The 20,983-nt window shown below is 44.3% G+C and overlaps 1 long non-coding RNA gene across 1 annotated transcript; it reads left to right on the forward strand.

Moving 5' to 3' along the window:
* The first annotated feature begins 2,352 nt into the window (after nt 1–2,352).
* LOC146176211 (uncharacterized) lies at nt 2,353–19,398 on the forward strand. The gene is made up of 7 exons (XR_014701348.1): nt 2,353–2,374; nt 3,138–3,176; nt 3,725–3,766; nt 11,029–11,076; nt 17,505–17,543; nt 18,054–18,095; nt 19,388–19,398. It is a non-coding gene; the product is annotated as an uncharacterized LOC146176211 (long non-coding RNA).
* Nucleotides 19,399–20,983: the final 1,585 nt, after the last annotated feature.

The raw sequence follows: 20,983 nt of genomic DNA on the forward strand, positions 1-20,983 counted from the left end.
TATTCAGTGCGACCGCGCGACTACAGCCAATACGGCTTTAACAGCAGGAATGTTTAGACGTGCCCGCCGAAATAGCCCTGCGGAAACGGAGCAAAAGACCGGTGGGTACTAAACCCTCGTATGGGGAAGCCATAGTGTAATAAGGGTCCCGTGATGTTTATTGCGTCAAAGCACCAAAGTGACCTTCGATTATCGGTAGCTGAAGAATGAAAGGCCAAGTTTTATTCTGGTTCTTAATTTACAGAACACGAGGTTGGTGATCCGAGAGAAATAGGCTTCTGCGGAGCACATTGGTGAAATAAATATACTTGAACATCTTTGCCATACCATACTTTAAGTAAAGAAGTGTACTTTACGACACTTTGTAATTACCAGTAATTGCAGCAAGTGAACAGCAAAGCATCTCGAACCTGCAAAAAAAAAAATATAGACCAGAGATGGAACAAAAATTCCGGAAACGTCAGTTTTATTTCTCCGTTTCGTTCGCACAATGCTTTCCTCGGTCTCCCGTGACTACTTGTGCTTTCCTACTTGCAGCGGAAGTCGTGTTCCACAAAGCAGGTTGCTAATTAAGCGTTTAGGATATCATAAAACATTTGTTAAATACATTACCCATCCTAATGCGTTTATTTGGAGCGGCACAAAAAGTGAATTCTTTTCACCAGAGCAATGTCTTCTATGGAACACATTCACCAAAATTTGCCAATCTTTTCGGTGGTGAGAGCGGTCGTTCTGCATGCAGACTATCACCAGAAATTCCTGAAAGTTTGTTTAGTGTTCAGTGCTTTTTGATGGGTAAGAGTTGTTTGGCTATGTAAGGGGTTTCGAGTGGGCATGAATATTTCGGAGCTGTACAAGAAGAATTTTTGGTGTATCAGAAACAGAATGTGGCATCGAATAGAGCTTGAAGGAAACGTGTGTAAATGACAAGATTTTTATACAGGTTAATTATTGTGCCAATTAGGTCAGTCAGACGTGGAAAAGCCGGGATGGTGAAGTCGACGTCCAAAGGGGGTCACGTGGTACTACACATTAGGTGACGTAGACCTAACTTCGCGTGGCGGAAACTTTGAATTCTTTGAACATGCACAAGTGTGAAACGGAGTGATTTACGGACACAGATGGTTGGGAATGGTTAGAGAGTGCGGAAAGAGAGTCAATCAACGAACTGCAGTCTGAAAAATTTCGATAGCCCATGCAGAATCTGCAGTGTAAGAAAGTGAAATCCCGAGCGTTGCCCATGCACACGGAACATAGCGCGTACCCCTTGTAGAAGAACACAACCAGCGTTCGGTTGAACAAATTTCACCGGCGTTTTGTAATTGGTTTCCAAGAAAGGAAAGGCGCAGTATCTGTTTCTCGCGGAATATCGCTGTCATATCTCTTAGAAAAAATTCCGACACACAGGTTTACACATTTGTCCAGTGCATCATTCTGCAGCCATCTTTGAAATTTTATTGCATTGTCTGCGGGCAGTAATCGAATACTGTCCCAGGATGGATTTAACTCCATGATTATGTTTCAAACGAGGGGGCAGATATAACTTTCAAACCCGCTAGGTGTCAAAAACTTTCCCGCTTTTTTGTAGTCGCAAAGCCTCAGTTTATTTCCTGTAACAAAGCATTTTCGTCTTAATCGATGACCCCTTTTTCAATTATTTTATCCGAGAAGAACCGGACAAGCCGGCGGTAGCATTGTACCTATTCAAAACTTGTTGGTACTCGTCGGCACCAGTGATTGAACCTAGTACCTCCCAAAGCGAGGCGGAGGCTCTACCACAAGGCCAACGCTTTGGTTAAGGGTCACATTTAGGCTTCTGCCGCAGCAGGCTGGCTTATGGTGGTCCGATGGGGAAACAAATCCCCGACCTATAGGGGAAAAAAGTTTGGTCAATGACCCTTTTCCCAAGAATTTCTCCCCATAAGAGCCCAGCACCAGGCCGGGTGAAATGTTGAACCCATTGAAAAACCAGAGGGTACCAGATAGCAGCAAGAATCGACCGTGGTACTTCCCTAATGCAAAGCGGATGCATTACCACAAGACAAGCACTCCGGGTTTCTAGATCAGTTCTCATTTGCTTTCCACTTACTTCAAACAAGTTGAAATCGATGCTGTGAAAACACTGATTGAAGAGGTTTCTTATGGTAATAAGTTCGGAAAGATTGTTTTTTTTGCAAATGAAGCTCTTTGTGAGCATTTATAGCACAGCAAGCCACTAATAAAATTATAAAAACTGTCTACGTTTTTGTCTTCTAGCATGGGTCAAATTATTCAATTTCCAGTTGATAATTATTACCCACAATCGGGACCTTGTTGCCAGCTATTGAGTGCGATCGGTATACTGCCGCCAGTATGGCTTCAAAAGCAGGCACTAGTGAGCGCCCGCAGGCATTCCCTTACGACAACGCAACAAAAACCATTGATAGACTCTGACAGGTCCTAAACTCATCACATGGGGAAGCCTTCTATCAGTAGGTATATTTTCAACGTTATCTGTTCTCTTGATGTTTGTCTGCTCTCATGGGTAAATTTTATTGAAAATCACCTGTAATCTTTGCCAATCACGTGTATTTGAAATGAAATATTGAAGGAAAACGTGTAAAAAGGTTTCGAACTGCGAAGGCTAATTTTTTAGCAAAGCCGAAGTTCATCGAATTGGCGCACTTGCTGCCTGTCATCCTACGAGCAACAATCTGCCCAGGTTACTGCAAATACGAGCAGGCTGAGGAGCAACATTTTAATGAACTATGGATACAGTTGTTGCACTAGGGTTGAGACATTTTAAAGACGACAACAGCGCTGCATATTAACAACTCGCCAAATAATGCGAGGTAAAGAATTGACAGCAGCGGTTATGCTTTTGTTGGCGATTTATTTTCTCTTGATGTTGATTTGGCTTTTGTTTATAAGGTGTAACGTCCCGAAGCGACTCATGCTATGAAAAAGGCTGATGCGGCGCTTGTCGGCATGAAATTGTGATATGGGTAATTAAAAAGGAACGCTGAGCAATATGCTGTCCACTTTCAAGCAGAAGAGAGAAATATCAAGAATAAACTGAGCTCTTCAAGAGTATGAATGACTGCAACAATGTCCGCTGAGTGCTTTTAAACTGCCTCTTCCGTTTTCTCTATTTACAGAGGACCAAGTTGTTCCATATAATTCTGAGGGTCCTAACGGTACGTATTCACACGCTTCTATAATATTTTGCTACAAGAAAAAAAGATTTTTTGCCCCTTGGTTTTGCAGGTTGCTTTGCCGACTGTACATTCTAGTCTCTTAGTATATGTGTTTTTTTGCTTAAAACAAAAGGAAACGGTTTATCCGAATGCGAGGTCTTTTAATGAGTTGAAAAGAGATAACTGAATCAATCCAGGGGGAAATTGGCTACTCATTTGCGAACTAAGTTCGAGGTGTGTTGTAATAAGCTGACTAGTTGATTATGGTAAGCTAGCGGCACGGGTAACACATGTGACATGGTTTAAGTACATTTTTACGAAACGTGGTCCATCATAATAAGCAGAGAACATAGCGCAAAAAAAAAGACAGTACAAATGAAGGGAGGAAGCCGAACGAGCCCTTTTTCCCATGATGTGAAAAAAATATAATTAAAAAGTTAAAAATGATGTGGTAAATTTAAGTCTGAAAAAAAGACATAACACACGTGCAGTTATAGGTGACAAATGGTTCATGATAAGCAATCTCTCTGTTTTGTTTTTGTTTCCAGACGGAGAGCAGCCTCCTGTTGTTTTTGTAAGATCTGATGATGGTTGGTATACCCTAATATTTCTAGTCCTTGTCACAGAGTAATCCATACTGTTTGTTGCAGCACTATGAGGGTCTCTTTTATATATATATATATATATATATATATATATATATATATATATATATATATATATATTGTAGTGTGGTAATCTTCATCGATATAACCACTGACATGCGTCGCGTGCTGCCGCTCTCAAGGACGAAGTTGTTCGCTGCCTTGCTCTTTCGCCACGCCTGACGCTTCGCTGCGAGTCTCCCCTGAGCGGCTGGAATCATCTGGGTTCACCGAATAAACACACCCCTACAATTGGTGCAGGTGCTGCTGGGTACGTTCCCGTCCACCCTGGAACTAAGAAGCCGCACGTTACCCTCTGCTTCCAGCATGCCGGACGACACTGCCACGACATCGTCGCCCCTCCCAACCACCGTGCTGTGTTCTGGAGCTCTACGGCAGCGTGATCCGTGCTTCTTCAGTGGCACAGCCGACCAGGACGTCGACGATTGGTTGGCGGCATATGAGCGCGTCAGTAGCTACAACAGATGGGACGACGCTATCAAGCTAAGCAATGTAATCTTTTATCTGACTGACGTGGCGAACCTCTGGTTTCGCAACCATGAGGCAGACCTGCCATCTTGGTCTGCATTTAAAAAGAATTTTGCAGAAGTGTTCGGCCGCCCTGCAGTTCGCAAGCTCCGGGCAGAACAACGCTTGCGTGAGCGCACTCAGCAAGTCGATGAGTCGTTCACTAGTTATATAGAGGACATCGTGGACCTATGCAAGCGTGTCGATCCGCTAATGACTGAAGCGGATAAGATCGAGAACATCATGAAAGGCATCTCTGACGACGCGTGCCAAATGCTCTGGGTAAAAAATCCTGCCACGGTGAGCGACGTGATCAAGCTTTGCCAGAGCTACGACGTGCTTCGTAAGAAGCGCGCTTCTACCCGGCGGTCCGGTGTTAGAGACGACGCCATCTCTACACTTGCGCTGGGCGGTTCTACCCCATCAGAGGACAGCCCTTTACTTCAGCAAATCAAAGCCTTCGTTCGAGAAGAGGTCGCCCGCCAGCTATCGCTGGTCCCTCAGTTACAGGATAGTGGCCGCCTTGTTCCTGACATGGCTCCGTCTTTGGCCCCTACCATACGGCGTGCCGTTCAAGATCACATCGCTGACGTCCTTCCTCCCAGCTCCATGCTCCCGCCCAGCCCTGTGCTGCCGCCCAGCCCCGTGCCAGCGCAAGTAACGGCACCACTGACTTACGCCCAAGTTGCGGCCAGGCCGCTCATGCCATCAGCATCTCTTTCCTACCAGGCCGCTCCTTCCAACCTTCCTTCGCCTTTGCCTGGGTCTGCATTCCATGTCCCTATTCCAAGGGTACGCCAACGCCCTACGAACCCTTGGCGTACCGCGGACAACCGACCAATCTGCTACTCTTGCGGGCTGCCGGGCCATGTCGCACGCCTTTGCCGCCAACGCCTTCCACCTTCTCGACCTGAACTATGGAACTACTCCTACAATACAGACCAGCCCTCGCCGAGAAATCCGCCCAGTTCCGAATTTGTATCTCGTGACAATCAAACGTACACAACTCGCCGATCACCTTCCCCTCGTCGCCGTTCCCCGTCCCCACTCCGACGTTCTACCGGCACCGTTGAGGGAAACTAACAGTCGCAGTTCCCGGGGCAAGAACTGCGCTTGGTTCGAACTCTTCAAGTCCTCGGTGTTCTCCCACTAACGTAATTCAAGTGTTTGTCGACGGCGTCGCAGTACTCGCTCTAGTCGACACGGGCGCTGCCGTATCAGTCATCAGTGAAGCTCTTTGCCGTCGTCTTCGTAAGGTGACCACCGCACTTTCCGACTTTTCGCTTCGCACCGCCTCATCACAGCGCATTCATCCCTCAGCGGCGTGCACGGCCCGTGTTCTCATCGAAGACGTCTTATACACCATCGAGTTTATTGTACTGTCTCGCTGCTCACACGACATCATCCTGGGCTACGATTTCCTTTCCACTCATCATGCCGTTATTGACTGCGCCCGCGCGGAAGTTTCCTTTTTACCTCTTTGTGATACCGTCTTGTGTGACGTCCCTACCCGGCCTGCAAAACTCCTCGTCGCCGGTGACACAGACATTCCTCCATTTTCTGCTGCCCTCGTTCCACTCTCCTGTGAAAGCGTTATTAGTTCTACTGTCTTCTTCACACCTTCCGACGCCGCTTCACGCCATCCCTGCCTCCTGCTTCCATTTGCGGTCCTCAAGTTCGAAGATGGCCTTAGTGCAATGTACGTCTCAAATCCATTTTCGTGCCCGTCCGTCCTGCTACGCGGCGAGTGTCTCGGTCGTATTGAAGAACTTGATCCCGCGCTTGTAAATACTCTTCCTGCAACGCCTACTTCATTAGACGTTAATGTGCTCAGCTCTTGCGATACAGCGACCGCTTCGACACCACCCGATGTTCTTCAACAAGCTATTGACGCAGATCTCCCACCCGCACAACGCGATCAACTCGCTGCTCTTCTACAGAACTTCACTTCTGCCTTCGACCTTCCTCACACTGCTCTGGGTCGCACGTCTGTCGTTACGCACGCAATCGACACTGGTACAAACGCACCTTTACGACAGCGTCCTTATCGCGTGTCGGCCTCTGAGCGCCAAGTCATTGCTGACAACGTGGACGACATGCTTCGCCGGGGCGTCATACAGCCATCTAACAGTCCATGGGCTTCTCCGGTTGTTTTGGTCACCAAGAAAGATGGTTCCATCCGGTTTTGCGTCGATTACCGTAGACTTAACAAAATCACGCGCAAAGATGTCTATCCTTTGCCGCGAATCGACGACGCCTTGGACTGTTTACAGGGAGCCGAGTATTTCTCCTCTTTGGATTTGCGCTCCGGCTACTGGCAGGTACCGATGGCTGATAATGACCGCTCGAAAACTGCCTTTATAACACCGGATGGATTATACGAGTTCAACGTTATGCCCTTTGGCCTCTGCAATGCCCCGGCTACTTTCGAGCGCCTGATGGACACTGTTCTTCGTGGACTCAAGTGGCAGACCTGTCTTTGTTATCTGGACGACATCGTAGTTTTTTCTGCCGACTTTTCTTCTCACCTTCTCCGCCTAAAGGATGTCCTCACGTGTCTCGCCGGCGCTGGGCTTCAGTTGAATTTGAAGAAGTGCCACTTTGCCGCTCGAAAACTCACAATTTTAGGCCACGTAGTTTCTAAGGACGGCATTCTTCCCGACCCCACCAAACTTCGCGCAGTTGCAGAGTTCCCGAAGCCAACCTCCCTGAAGCAGCTTCGGAGCTTTATCGGCCTCTGCTCCTACTTTCGACGTTTCATCTTGAACTTCGCCTCTATCATCGCTCCTCTCACCCAGCTCCTTGCCGGCAGCTCCGACCTTTCCGCCTGGACTCCAGCCTGTGATAAAGCCTTCGACACTTTACGCCGCCTTTTGGTTTCGCCGCCCATTCTACGCCACTTTGATCCGGCTGCGCCTACGGAGATCCACACTGATGCCAGCGGTATTGGGCTTGGTGCCGTCCTTACCCAACGTAAGCCTGGTTACAGCGAGTATGTTGTGGCATACGCCAGCCGAACATTGACAAAGGCAGAATCTAATTATTCAGTCACAGAAAGGGAATGTTTGGCCATTATTTGGGCTATCGGAAAATTTCGTCCTTATGTGTATGGTCGACCGTTTTACGTTGTGACCGATCACCACGCTTTGTGCTGGCTTGCCTCTCTGAAAGACCCATCCGGTCGCCTTGCTCGCTGGGCTCTTCGTCTCCAGGAGTTTGACATTCATGTCATTTATCGATCAGGCCTGAAGCATACGGACGCGGATGCTCTTTCCCGCTCGCCATTGCCTAGAGATAATTCGTCTGACCACGTCTGTGCCTACGATTTGTCGACTCTTACAACTATCGACATGGCTACCGAGCAGCGGAATGACCCCTGGATCAATGCACTTTTGAATTTTCTCTCAAGTCCTACTCCCGGTCATTCATCCAAAGCGCTCGTCCGCCAAGCCCACCACTTCTCCATTCGTGACGGTCTTCTCTATCGCCGCAATTATTTGCTTGATGGACGGAAGTGGCTTCTAGTCATCCCGCGTCATCTCCGCGCCGACATATGTGCTGCGTACCATGGTGACCCACAATGTGCTCACGGTGGCGTATTGAAAACCTACACGCGCCTACGTCTCCGATTTTACTGGCGTGGAATGTACCGCTTCGTAAGACATTTCGTGCGCGCTTGCGAATCTTGTCAACGCCGAAAAACTCCTCAGAAGTCCTCTGTTTCGTTGCAGCCGTTACCCTGCCCTGCTCGTCCGTTTGACCGCGTTGGCATAGATCTCTATGGCCCTCTTCCGACTACTCCTGCTGGAAACCGGTGGATTATTGTGGCAGTAGACCATCTGACTCGCTACACTGAAACATCACCGTTACCCTCTGCCTCTGCAAGAGACGTTGCTTTGTTCATTCTCAACAACTTGATTCTTCGCCACGGGACTCCGAAGGAACTGCTCAGTGACCGCGGACGCGTTTTCTTGTGCGACGCTCTCGAGGCCCTACTGAAAGAATGTCGCATCATTCATCGCACCGCTACTTCTTACCACCCTCAGACGAATGGCCTGACAGAACGCTTCAACCGTACTCTGAGTGACATGCTGGCCATGTACGTCAACGACGCTCATTCCAACTGGGACCACGTTCTTCCCTTCGTAACCTACGCGTACAACACTGCGATACAGACCACCACTGGATTCTCTCCCTTTTTTCTTCTTTACGGGCGCGAGCCAACCTGCACAATGGACGCGCTTTTTCCCTACCGCCCTGATGTTTCTGAATCGACGCCACTCTCGGACGCCGCCCAGTATGCAGAAGAATGCCGTCAGCTCGCTCGTTCGCTCACAAAGGAAAATCAGTGGCAACAAAAACACCATCGTGACACTGGTGAGGCGCCTTCATATGCGCCCAACTCCCTGGTGTGGCTCTGGGTTCCTGCCACAACCGCCGGCCTGTCAAAGAAGCTTCTTGCTCGGTATCACGGTCCATACCGAGTCCTTCAAAAAACATCTCCTGTGAACTACGTAGTTGAGCCCGTTACGCCATCTGCGGACTTGCGTCGCCGTGGACGCGAAATAGTTCACGTGGACCGAATCAAGCCCTACTACGATCCGTCTGTCCTTTCGGCACCATGAGTCGCCAGGATGGCTCCTTCTCTGCCCGGGGGGAAACTGTAGTGTGGTAATCTTCATCGATATAACCACTGACATGCGTCGCGTGCTGCCGCTCTCAAGGACGAAGAAGTTGTTCGCTGCCTTGCTCTTTCGCCACGCCTGACGCTTCGCTGCGAGTCTCCCCTGAGCGGCTGGAATCATCTGGGTTCACCGAATAAACACACCCCTACAATATATATATATATATATATATATATTTATAGCCCGAGATCGCTTACCTTCATGGGTTGGCAAATTATTTATTAAAGTGAATGTTTTTGCTCTTGCTTTAGCACACTGCGAATCTATGATATGAATATATAGGCTGTTTTTGGTGTTATATACTGTGTTGCAAACTCTTTGAGCACAGAGCTTCGGGTTAAAGTCTATATATATATATATATATATATATATATATATATATATATATAGGGACTTGAATATTTGGGGGCTGGGATTTAAAAAATTCCTATGAAAAATCTACTGCTCCATTCGAGCTGAAATAACGTTCACAAAGTAGCAAAATATCGTCTACGTTATCTGATAAGTGATTCAACATCGGTACTTGCCTAGATTTTCCGAAATCGAGAAAAAACTGCTCTCGGCGGCGTGCAAAATTTTCGCAGAAGAGAGTTGAAAAGCTATTTTGACATGATGCGTCATCTGTCGGGCAGCGAGGCAAGCGCGCCAACGGTCGGGATTGAGCTTGTCTCACTGCTCGACAGATGACGCGTCATGTCAAAATAGCTTTTTCAACTCTCTTCTGCGAAAATTTTGCACGCCGCCGAGAGCAGTTTTTTCTCGATTTCGGAAAATCTAGGCAAGTACCGATGTTGAATCACTTATCAGATAACGTAGACGATATTTTGCTACTTTGTGAACGTTATTTCAGCTCGAATGGAGCAGTAGATTTTGCATGGGAATTTTTTAAATCCCAGCCCCCAAATATTCAAGTCCCTGTATATATATATATATATATATATATATATATATATATATATATATATATATATATATATATATATATATATATATATATATATATATATATATATATATATATATATATATATATATATATATATATATATAACCAGAACAAGGCCGATAACGTTGGCGAAGAATTTTCCTGAGCAATAATCCTCTAACGCTTTCGCATTAAAACAACTTCTGCTACTGTCTGCATGCAGTGTTTAGTAGTAGCAATAATCTCAGAAAGATTAACTTTTAGTGTAATAATCTCAGAAAGATTAACTTTTATTGCAAAGGCAATACTACTCAAGTTTTCTAGGCTTCAGCGTAGCGCGGCCGGTATACTCGTCTTACCCACGTGACGCTGTGACGTCACACCCCACGTGACACCAGGGTGTGAGCTGACAGGAGCTGCCAACTTGGGTCTCTCGTTTCACATGGGATGGCTATATCAGAATCAGCCTGCTAGGACCCTGGCATTCACGTTACCCCTATAGGCCACTATGGCACGTTCATACGGCTTGGTTAAAGCGGAGCTTTATAAGTGGGCTGAGGAAGAAGAAAAAGAGAAGGAGAAGAACGCTCGGTCACCCACAGCTAATGCTTTTGGTCAACATTTGGTTCAGCAGCGTTAAACTATTGTAATTTTATTTTTTCATTAAATCAGTTGGGGCGAATGCGCCGCACACCTAGCCACTATTAAAATATTGGTAGCTTTTTTTTTTTTTTTTGCTTCCCAACATGGGGCAAAGTTAGCCATTTGATAGTGAATGAACGTATACGTTTCCAGTGATTATAAATCGGATATATTTCCGCATTTATTGAACGCGCATGGTGGAATACAGCCAACATATCTTCAACGGCAGGCCCCTGTAAGCGTCTGCTGACTACCCTGAGGGAACGAAGCAGAAGTGTTTGATTGACACCACCAGATTCTAAAGCAATCGCATGGGGAAGCTTTAGCGCAAGGGTCTTGTTAGTTTTCTTTTGCCAGAGCGAGATACCTTCTATTATACGTAAGTGAAGGATGGTTGACACAGGTATATTCTGGTTCTTAAATTACAGATTCGGAGGAAGGTCCTACGCCATTATGGAGTGGACCGGAGCCTAAAGGTGGGTATATAGTAAATGTGCTTTAATATCTTTGTCAAACCTTATTTGGAATAAAGATATTGACATCGCGACACTTTAGATCGACCGGGAACACGAGGAAGTGAAATATCGAGCATCTGTAGCCTCCAAAAGAGTGACCAAAAATGAAACAAATAATTCCTGAACCATAATTTATGTTACCATTTCTTAAATCAGTACAGAAAAAGCTCTCCTCGGGCAATCTTTGGTGCTTGTTTTTTTGGCTTGCAGCGGAAGTCGTCTGCCACTGAATAGTCTGCAATTTGAGTGCTAAGACAGCGGAATAGGTTTTATGCAAATTTCTTACTTTAATTTGCCTATTTGGAGCAGCAGCAACAGTGTCGTGCTTTTAAACAGATTATTTTCTATTTCTTCTGAATACATAAAAAAGAAATCTGTATCTTTCTTGACGCTGCGACTTCTACTTTTGAGCACATCAACAGCAATTCCTATTTGCGCGCTCTCATTTCGGTACATTTTGGCACGTTCTGTTGTGGCAGTTAGCCGATGGATATCACGGATTGGTTCAACGCTACCATCCTACAAGCACATAAATTTGCTCACTTGGAGCCATAACTTTCTTACACGATAGGAGTGAAGGATTCCATTCGTGAGTTTATATCGCAGATGATTAACAACAACGTTTTTATATTTTGAATTATGATTTTGGTCTAATAATGCTAGGCAGTACTTACATGCTTTCAAATAAATTTAAATGACATCTCAAAATAGGTGCGATGAAATACTGCATGAAGGGCTTTCTGCACTAATAAGATGATAAAAAGCTGTTCTTCCAAATAATCATTTTGTGTTTAATCACATTAAACCTAGCCACTATCAACTTTTAGCAAGTATTTATTGTTTCCGCCGGCAGGCATGGGAAACAATTAGCCAGTTCTCAGTTGATTGACATTCTGTTCACCCAGTTATTCAAGACCTGGACTTTTTTTACCTTTATTCAATGCGACCGCGCGACTACAGCCAATACGGCTTTAACAGCAGGAATGTTTAGACGTGCCCGCAGAAATACCCCTGCGGAAACGGAGCAAAAGACCGGTGGGTACTAAAACCCTCTCCTGGGGAAGCCACAGTGCAACAATGGTCCCGTGATGTTTATTGCGTCAGAGCACCAGAGTGACCTTCGATTATCGGTAGCTGAAGAATGAACGGCACAGTTTTATTCTGGTTCTTAATTTACAGAGGTTGGTGATCCGAGAAAAATAGGCTTCTGGGGAGCCCGTTGGTGAAATAAATATACTTGAACATCTTTGCCATACCATACTTTAAGTAAAGAAGTTTACTTTACGACACTTTATAATTGCCAGTAATTCCAGCAAGTGAACAGCAAAGCATCTCGAACCTGCAAAAAAAAAAAAAATAGGTTAGAGATGGAAAAAAAAATTCTGAAAACGTGAGCATTATTATTTCTCCATTCCGTGCACACAAAGCTCTCCTCGGTCACCCGTGACTGCTTGTTCTTTTCTGCTTGCAGCGGAAGTCGTGTTCCACAAAGCAGGTTACAAATTGCGCGTTTAGGATATCAAAAAACACTTGTTAAATACATTACCCATCCTAATGCGTTTATTTGGAGTGGCAGAAAAAGTGAATTCTTTTCAACAGAGCGATGTCTTCTACGGAACACATTCACCAAAATTTGCAAATCTTTTCGGTGGTAAGAGCAGTCGTTCTGCATGCAGACTATCACCAGAAATTCCTGAAAGTTTGTTTAGTGTTCAGTGCTTTTTGATGGGTAAGAGTTGTTTGGCTATGTAAGGGGTTTCGAGTGGGCATGAATATTTCGGAGCTGTGCAAGAGGAATTTTTGGTATATCAGAAACAGAATGTGGCATCGAATAGAGCTTGAAGGAAACGTGTGTAAATGAGAAGATTTTTATATAGGTTAATTATTGTGCCAATTAGGTCAGTCAGACGTGGAAAAGCCGGGATGGTGAAGTCGACGTCCAAAGGGGGTCACGTGGTACTACACATTAGGTGACGTAGGCCTAAATTCGTGTGGCGGAAACTTTAAATTGTTTGAACATGCACAAGTGGGAAAGGGAGGGATTTACGGACGCAGATGGTTAGGAATGATTAGAAAGTGCGGAAAGAGAGTCAATCAACCAACTGCAGTCTGAAAAATTCAGAGAGCACTGCAGAATCTGCAGTGCGAAAGTTCGAGCGTTGCCGGTGCACACGGCACATAGCGCGTCCCTTTTAGAACACAACCAGCGTTCTGTTGAACATCAAATTATTAAATTTCACCGGCGTTCTGTAATTAGTTTGCATGAAAGGAAAGGCGCTGTATCTGTTTCTCGCTGAATCTCAATGTCACATCTCGAGGACAAAATACCGACACTCAGGTTTATGCATTTGTGCAGTGCATATTCTGCAGCCATCCCTGAAATTTTATTGCGTTGTCTGCGGCCAATAATCGAATACTGCTCAGGGAATGGATCTAACACCATGATTATGTTTCAAACAAGGGGCCTCACTGAGATATATAACTTTCAAACCAGCTAGATGTCAAGAATTTTCCTGCTTATTTGTAGTCGCAAAGCCTCAGTTTATTTCCTATACCAAAGCATTTTCGTTCTAGTCGATGACCAATTTTGCAAGCATTTTACACCAGAAAACACCAGGCACAGGCCGGAGTAAGTTTTGCGCCCAATTAAAATCAATGGTACCCGGCCACACCAGGGAGCTAACCTGGTACCTCCCTAATTCGAGGCGGATGCTCTACCACAAGGCAGTGGATTTGGTTAAGGGCCACATTTCGGTTTCTGCTGCACTAGACTGACTTATGTTTGTCCAATGGCGAAACAAATCAATGACCCACGGGCGAACAATTTCATCAATGACCCTTTTCCCTAGCATTTTACCCAAAAGGAGCCGAGTACCAGACCGGGGAAAATCTTGAACCCATTGAAAAAGCGGAGGGGACCTGGTAGCACCAGAATCGAACATGGTACTTCCCTAATGCGAGGCGGATGCTCAACCACAAGGCCAGAGCTTCTTTTTTTTCTTTATTGCCAACTTCAAAACCTGATTTTACACACACAGAGCATTACGATACAAACACACCAAACGCCAAATGCTGTGCAGGCCGAGTACTATGATCATGTCCAGCGGTAGCCCATCATCTTAAATTAGTAAAAATCTAATCCTGACAGCACCGATGGGTAGGGGCTTTTTAATCGTTCGTTGTAGAATGTCCAAGAAGAAAAAGGCTTCCCAGCAGTCTTACAAAACGTGTTCGATGCTTTCTGGCTTGCGGTATATGAAGCAGTGATTTCTACAAGGTACAAAAGCCCTTTAAGTTCTAAATAAGTCTTAACTTTTCGTGGGTATTCATGGAGCTTGAAAAATAAAGTTTTTGCTGCCCCGCGTACAACCATACTTCTTGCTCGATTTGAGGAATGAATTTTATGCACCTGCACAGTACAAAGATCTGTCAGTGGGATTGGGAGCAAGATATTAGACAAGTCTTGATAAAGTTTCTTCGCGATGCAGCTGATAGATAGTAAAAAAAAATGGGGCTTGCAAAACATGACATGCCATGTACTCCTTCTTTAGGGGTTCCAAAAATTCTCCCCTGCATACTCGCCGAAACTGCAATCAAATTTGGCAAAACTCTCCTAAACCTAACCTGACACATAGTTCGTAAAAAACGATATTTAGTATCACTAAAGAACATTAAGCGGTTAACCACCTGGCACAAATACAAATGCGCCAAACCAACGGCTCCAGAGCGAACGCGATGAAACAAGCTGGTTCAGCAGATGTGCTCCCAACTACCTCCCCGAACAAAAATTAAGAACAATACAAGAACATTGAAGTACTTGTAACGCGTACCAAACAAGAAATAAATTACAAATTGTAGCACGTGAAAAAACAGACCGACCGAATCCGTTTAGTACCTCGGCCTAATCACGCACGTCGAAAACATGCTGGTTCCAATATGGCCCATTCTCTCGGTAGTTTTCCAGTGGTGCTCCAATATATTTCACTGAGATTGTTCCCAAGGCCAGTTCAAGAAACTCTTTGTTGTTGTGGGCCGCTCTCCAGGCTAGAACCTCAGGGACGTATCCATGTTCACAGCATGGCCGCTCACTGAAAGAAAGTCCTTCATCAATTGGACAAAATTGCTAATGCTTTCGTAGCGGGCCCAGAAGACGGCAATGTCGTCGCCATACGCGTGTATGCTGACCTCTGCGGCATGCAAACGAAAGCCCCGGACAGTGCTGCTCTCGATAATGCTCAGACAGAATGATCCGATATAGAATCAGAAAAGAAATGGTGACAGGGGGCAGCCCCGATGGGCAGCACCAGGGGGCAGCACTTAGACGCCCTCAACCACCCGCTTATTTACTATCAGACGCGTGGTGCACCCTCTGTATGCCATAGTGACTCCCTTGCAAATAACAGAACCTATCATCCACATGTTTCAAATTGAAAACAAGACATCATGCGGCACATTTTCGAAGGCTTTCTCTAGGTCAAGCTGAAGCATGGCAACACTATCATACAAGGCGTCGCAACACTCCAGCACCGACCATGCCTTGTGGATATAAGTATATATATGGTTCGGCCTATAATGCCGCAGGTCTGATGTGGCCCTACTAATTCCTGCATTATGGTTTGAAGCCTTTTAGCCAGACATTTTATGAAGACCTTACAATCGGTATTCGTCGGTGGTAATGAGCTGTAAGCGGTAACTTGTTGAAGTTTGGCTTCGTCGACGCTTTTTGGTATTAAATTTATATGGGCTGTTAGAAAACACGGGAGATTATACCTTTGTCATAGACCTCATTAAACAGTGCAGCCAAAAGTGGAGAAAAATAATAATTGAATGCCTTATAAAGAGCGGATGCAAGCCCGTCTAGGGCTGTACATTTTACAGGGTTGAGGTCTTTTATGGCTCTCTTTACTTTTTCTTCGGAGATTAGCATTTCAAAATGTATTTTTCTTTTCATCATTCAGCCGTGACATAAAAGAGGGGAAACTGGACTTTAAGCGTTCGATTTTCAAATTTGTGTAACTCAAAAGTCCGCTGTAGTATTTATAAAAGGCCCTCTCTATATTCAATTTATCCAAGTAGACTACATTGTTATAATCTATCATGATGTCATTCTTGCGGACTCGCTTGCTTTTTTTTTCAAATCCAATACAATGCCAGCACTTTGGTTTCCTAAATCAGTTCTCATTTGCTTCCAACGTACTTAAAACAAGTTGAAACCAATGAAGTGAAAACACTGGTTGAAGAATTTGCTTATGGTAATGAGCTCAAAAAGATTTTTTTTTCTCGAATGAAGCTGTTTGGTGCACTGACAGCACCTCTAGGCACTACCAAATTTTATAAAGTGTCTACGTTTTTGCCTTCCAGCGTGGGTCAAAATTAGTCAGTTTCCAGTTGATTAATATTACGGGTATCGTACAACTGGGATTTTGTTACCAATTATTGAATGCGCAGTAGTACTTGTCAGCGAGCTAGATGGCTATACGACTCCGACGACCTCCGGCGCTTGCTTTAATTCTCGTGTGTGTGTATTGTGTTTGTGTATAACCATGCAGCGCCGGAGGTCGCCGGAGTGGTATTGAATGCGATCGGTACACTTCAGCCAGTATGCTTTTAAAGCAGGCCCTACAGAGCTCTCGCGGATATTGTCTTGAGACAACGCAGCAAAAGCCCTTAATAGACTCCGGCAGGTCCTAAACCCACCGCATGAGGAAGCCATCTATTTGTAGCTATTTTCAATGCTGTCAGTTTTCTTGTTTTTTGTCTCATCTCATGGGTAAATTTTATTCAAAATCACCTTTATATTTTTGCCAATTATGTGTATTTGAAACGCAATACAAAAGGAAAACCTGCACAAAGCTTTCGAAATGCGAAGGCTACTTTTCTGGCAAAGTCGAAGTTCATCCATTTGGCACAAGTGCTGCCTGCGATCCTACGAGCAACAATCTGCCCAGGTGGCTGTGAATACGAGCAGGCTGACGAGCACATTTCAGTGAACTAAGGATAAGGTAGTTGCACTAGTGTCGATACATTTTAGAGACGATAACAACGTTGCATATTAACAACTTGCCAAATAATGCGAGTTAAAGAATTGATCGCAGCGGTTATGTTTTTACTGGTGATCTACGTTCCCTTGATGTTGATTTGGCTTTTGTTTATAAGACGTAACGTCCCAAAGTGACTCAAGCTATGAGAAACGCTGCTGCTGCTTTTGTAGAAATATGAAATTGTGATATAGGTAACTAAAAAGTACCGCTGGTTATTATGCTGTCCACTCGCAAGCGGTAGAGAAAATAAATATCAAGAAAAGACTGAGCTCTTCAAGAGTATGAATAACTACAACGATGTCCACTCAGTGCTTTCAAACTGCCTCTTCCTTTTTTCTCTATTTACAGGAGACCAGACTATTCCCTATCACACTGAGGGTCCTAACGGTACGTACCATATGATTCTATAATATTTTGCCCCTGGGTTTTTCAGGTTGTCTTACCGGCTGTACATTCTAGTCTCTTATTCGTATGTGTTTTTTGTTTTAAAAAATTGGGTATCCGAATGCGAGTGCTTAATGGGTTCAACAAAGATAACTGAACCAATCAAGGGTGATATTGGCGTACTGAGCTCAGTTCGAGGTGCGTTTTAATAAGCTGGCTAGTTTATTATGGTAAGTTAGCGTCCCGGCTAACACATGCAAAATGATTTAAGTACATTTATACGAGGAGTGGTCCATCACAATAAGCAGAGAACGTAACTATAGAAAACGAGGACAAATAAAGGGAGGAAGACGAACGAGCCCTTTCTCAAAAGAAGTGATTTGATTAATTGATAAATTTTATTGGGGAAAATTGGGAGAAAATATAATAAAAAAGTGGCAAATGTAAGTCTGAAAAAAGATATAATACACGTACAGTGCTACTTGACAATCTCTGTTTTGTTTTCGTTTCCAGGCGGAGGGGAGTCTGGCGTAGTTTTAGCAAGATCTGATGCTGGTTGGTATACCCTCATATACCCTCACATATATATATATATATATATATATATATATATATATATATATATATATATATATATATATATATATATATATATATATATATATATATATATATATATATTCATAAAATAGATTACCAATGTTACTGAACAAATAACAAAAATATTCAATTTAATATATTTTTTGCAACCCATGAAGATAAGCAGTCTCGGGCTTATAAATATTTCTCTGTTCTATCCCTGTGGCTATCTTCTATTTAACTTCGTCTTGAGGTAGGGTGCAATCTTAACATAAGCATGTTTTATTATGGCTGCTGTGAACAGTTAAGGTTAAATATTGAGCGGTGGTTATTATAATTTTTGACAGATTCCAGGCGAGGGTCTCAGTATAGCAAAAAAAGTTAATACATTTTATGTACAAATGTAGCCGACATGAGCAAAGAACAGTCGCTACAAAAAGCTGCTTCTGCTTGTAAATAAGAAACACTAGTTCTCATGTCAGAGTAATTAAAAGACTACTGTAACACTGATATTCTCACAAACGACATAAGGAAAATAAAGAAGTTGTACTTGTCATCACCTTACTATTAGGGCAAGTAGCATGCGGCCAGTATCATCGAAGGCTCCAAAGAATAACTTTGGGCTGAGATCTAACTTGAGTGGGCTTTTATCGAAACACCCACTCAAATTCTAGGTACATTGTATACATAAAATTCTCTATATAATTGAGAACAAATTGTTGTTTAGGTCAATGTAGACATCAATAATGGGCTATATTCTCTGGCGGAAAAAAAAAGTAAGATAAGATATCTCTTGAAAGTTTATATTTGCATTGTCGGGATGTTACGAAACTAAAATATGTACCGAAAAGAATATGCTTCTATTTTTTGTGTTCTACCAACTACTCCGTTCATTTTACAGTTTGGTATTTTCGTAGGCTACCTCCCAAACACTTCTTTTCATCTGTTCTACTCTGCTTTTCCTTCAATTGAGCATTGCCGATCTAGAAGTGTGCAGTAGTTTCACTAAAACAAAGAGGTAGACTAATCATGCGATCTACAGTGTTTTCCTCCTCCGAAGTGTTTTCGAACTCTGTACGCGTTCTTCAATTCACCATTGCTTCCTAGTCTCTAACTAGAGTGATGGCCACCACCTTGCTTTCGGCTTTCACCCTCTTTAACGTCGCGCCCTTTCCTTCCCGCGGTCCAGCTATCATCTGTTTCCCCTTCGGAACCTTTTTCTTTTTTATTGCTTTCATGTGGGCTCTTTTCTTCTCATTCTCTAAAAGGGGTGACATAGTGCCCCACAAACGTATACTAAACACTCATGGCCTGCTCTTCCCCATCATTCGCCGTCTTTAGAGAAATTTTCGTTTGCTTTCAAGACCTACTTCTCTAACGTGTTATGTTAAACTCTAAATGCCCGAGCCTGTCGTACTTACTGCAACATTTCTAGCCGACCCTAACCACTTTCTCCTAAGACTAGCATTTCTTTGTGGCTTAGCACGAACTGCCGCCGTCCTCCTTTATTCCTAACCCATCCTCTTACAGGTTCTTCCTCTTGCGCAGTACAAATTTTCTATCCCGTATGACCTTCCCCATATTTCTATAGATATCAACAGCCACCTGTTGTGGGTGCTGACACGTTCCTACACAGATACCCATTAGTCGGCGTTATCACCTTAGGCACCGGAAAAGTCGGGGTCACAGCGATGAGCCATGACTATGATTGTAGGGGCAGTGGGGCTTCGCGAGTCTCCGGGTTTAGTCATAGTGGCAGTGCCCATGTAGCTACCATTGGGAAGATCCGTGGTGCAATAGGCCAGGGTGCGGAGAATGCGAAACTCCGTAACTCCACCAAGATTTTACGTGTCAGAAGGTGTTCACACCACGCATAACACTAATACACTCACACCGAGTGAGACACAAGTACAGGGCGCACAGGACGTCAGAACGCAGACAGCTAATTAGGATTAGGGCCGCGAGCACGCGCCATACATATACACACTTCGTCTTCCACATTTTCGATTATTCGACAGCAGCAATATCATGTACAGTCTTTGTCAAAAGTATACTGCCCAATGATTGTTGTTCTAAGTCCAGTAACGAGGCTCGTACAGCCACTCTAGCATTCGGAATCTTATAGGTGACAAATCTCGCCCTCATTATCCTCTGGCTAACATTAATATTCCAATATTGCTGCCAGCAGCCGCCTTACAGGGCTTAAAAGCGAACCTCTTGGGCTGTATACGTTCGACAAAGACTGTACATAGAACAGATAAGATATGAAGATAGCCGAAGTCATGTACCGACCTGGTATTTAGGTGACGGGTCGTGCAGGTTCCTGTTCAGGCAGCCACGGTCGTAACCGATCATTTAGAATTATTAAAAAGTTTTGCTTTAACGATGCCATAAGAACGTACCTACACAGGCAAAGACTAGAGTACTTGAATAGGCATCAATGAACACCAGAAGGTTGATTCCTATCCCAACCCTTCTTCCTCATTCGAGCGACGCGAGTTCACAGACCTTCCAAACATTGTGACACTGAGTGACAACGTTACGCGACATACAGCATGGGGGATAAATTGTCATCCATATCACCCGAGAGTTACTATCGGCGAGAGCCATTTCCGACATTTTTAATTCCCAAAGCCTACAAGTCCGACATTGTAGGCAACGAGGTACCCGACGAAGTAGGTCTTTAATGCTATCGCAGTTGAACAACTGCTAAACAACTGCTGTTGTCTGGATGCAGTATGTTCGTATGGTAATAAGCTCCTAAAGATTGTTCGTTTTTCCAGTGAAAAACTTTGTGCGCATTCACAGAGAACCTACTCATTAATAAAATTTTGAAAACTGCCATATTTCTGCTTCGTGATGAG

The sequence above is a fragment of the Amblyomma maculatum genome, chromosome 10, assembly GCF_055883805.1.
Source record: "Amblyomma maculatum isolate TAMU_Amacu chromosome 10, ASM5588380v1, whole genome shotgun sequence".
Classification (NCBI taxonomy): Eukaryota; Metazoa; Arthropoda; class Arachnida; order Ixodida; family Ixodidae; genus Amblyomma; species Amblyomma maculatum.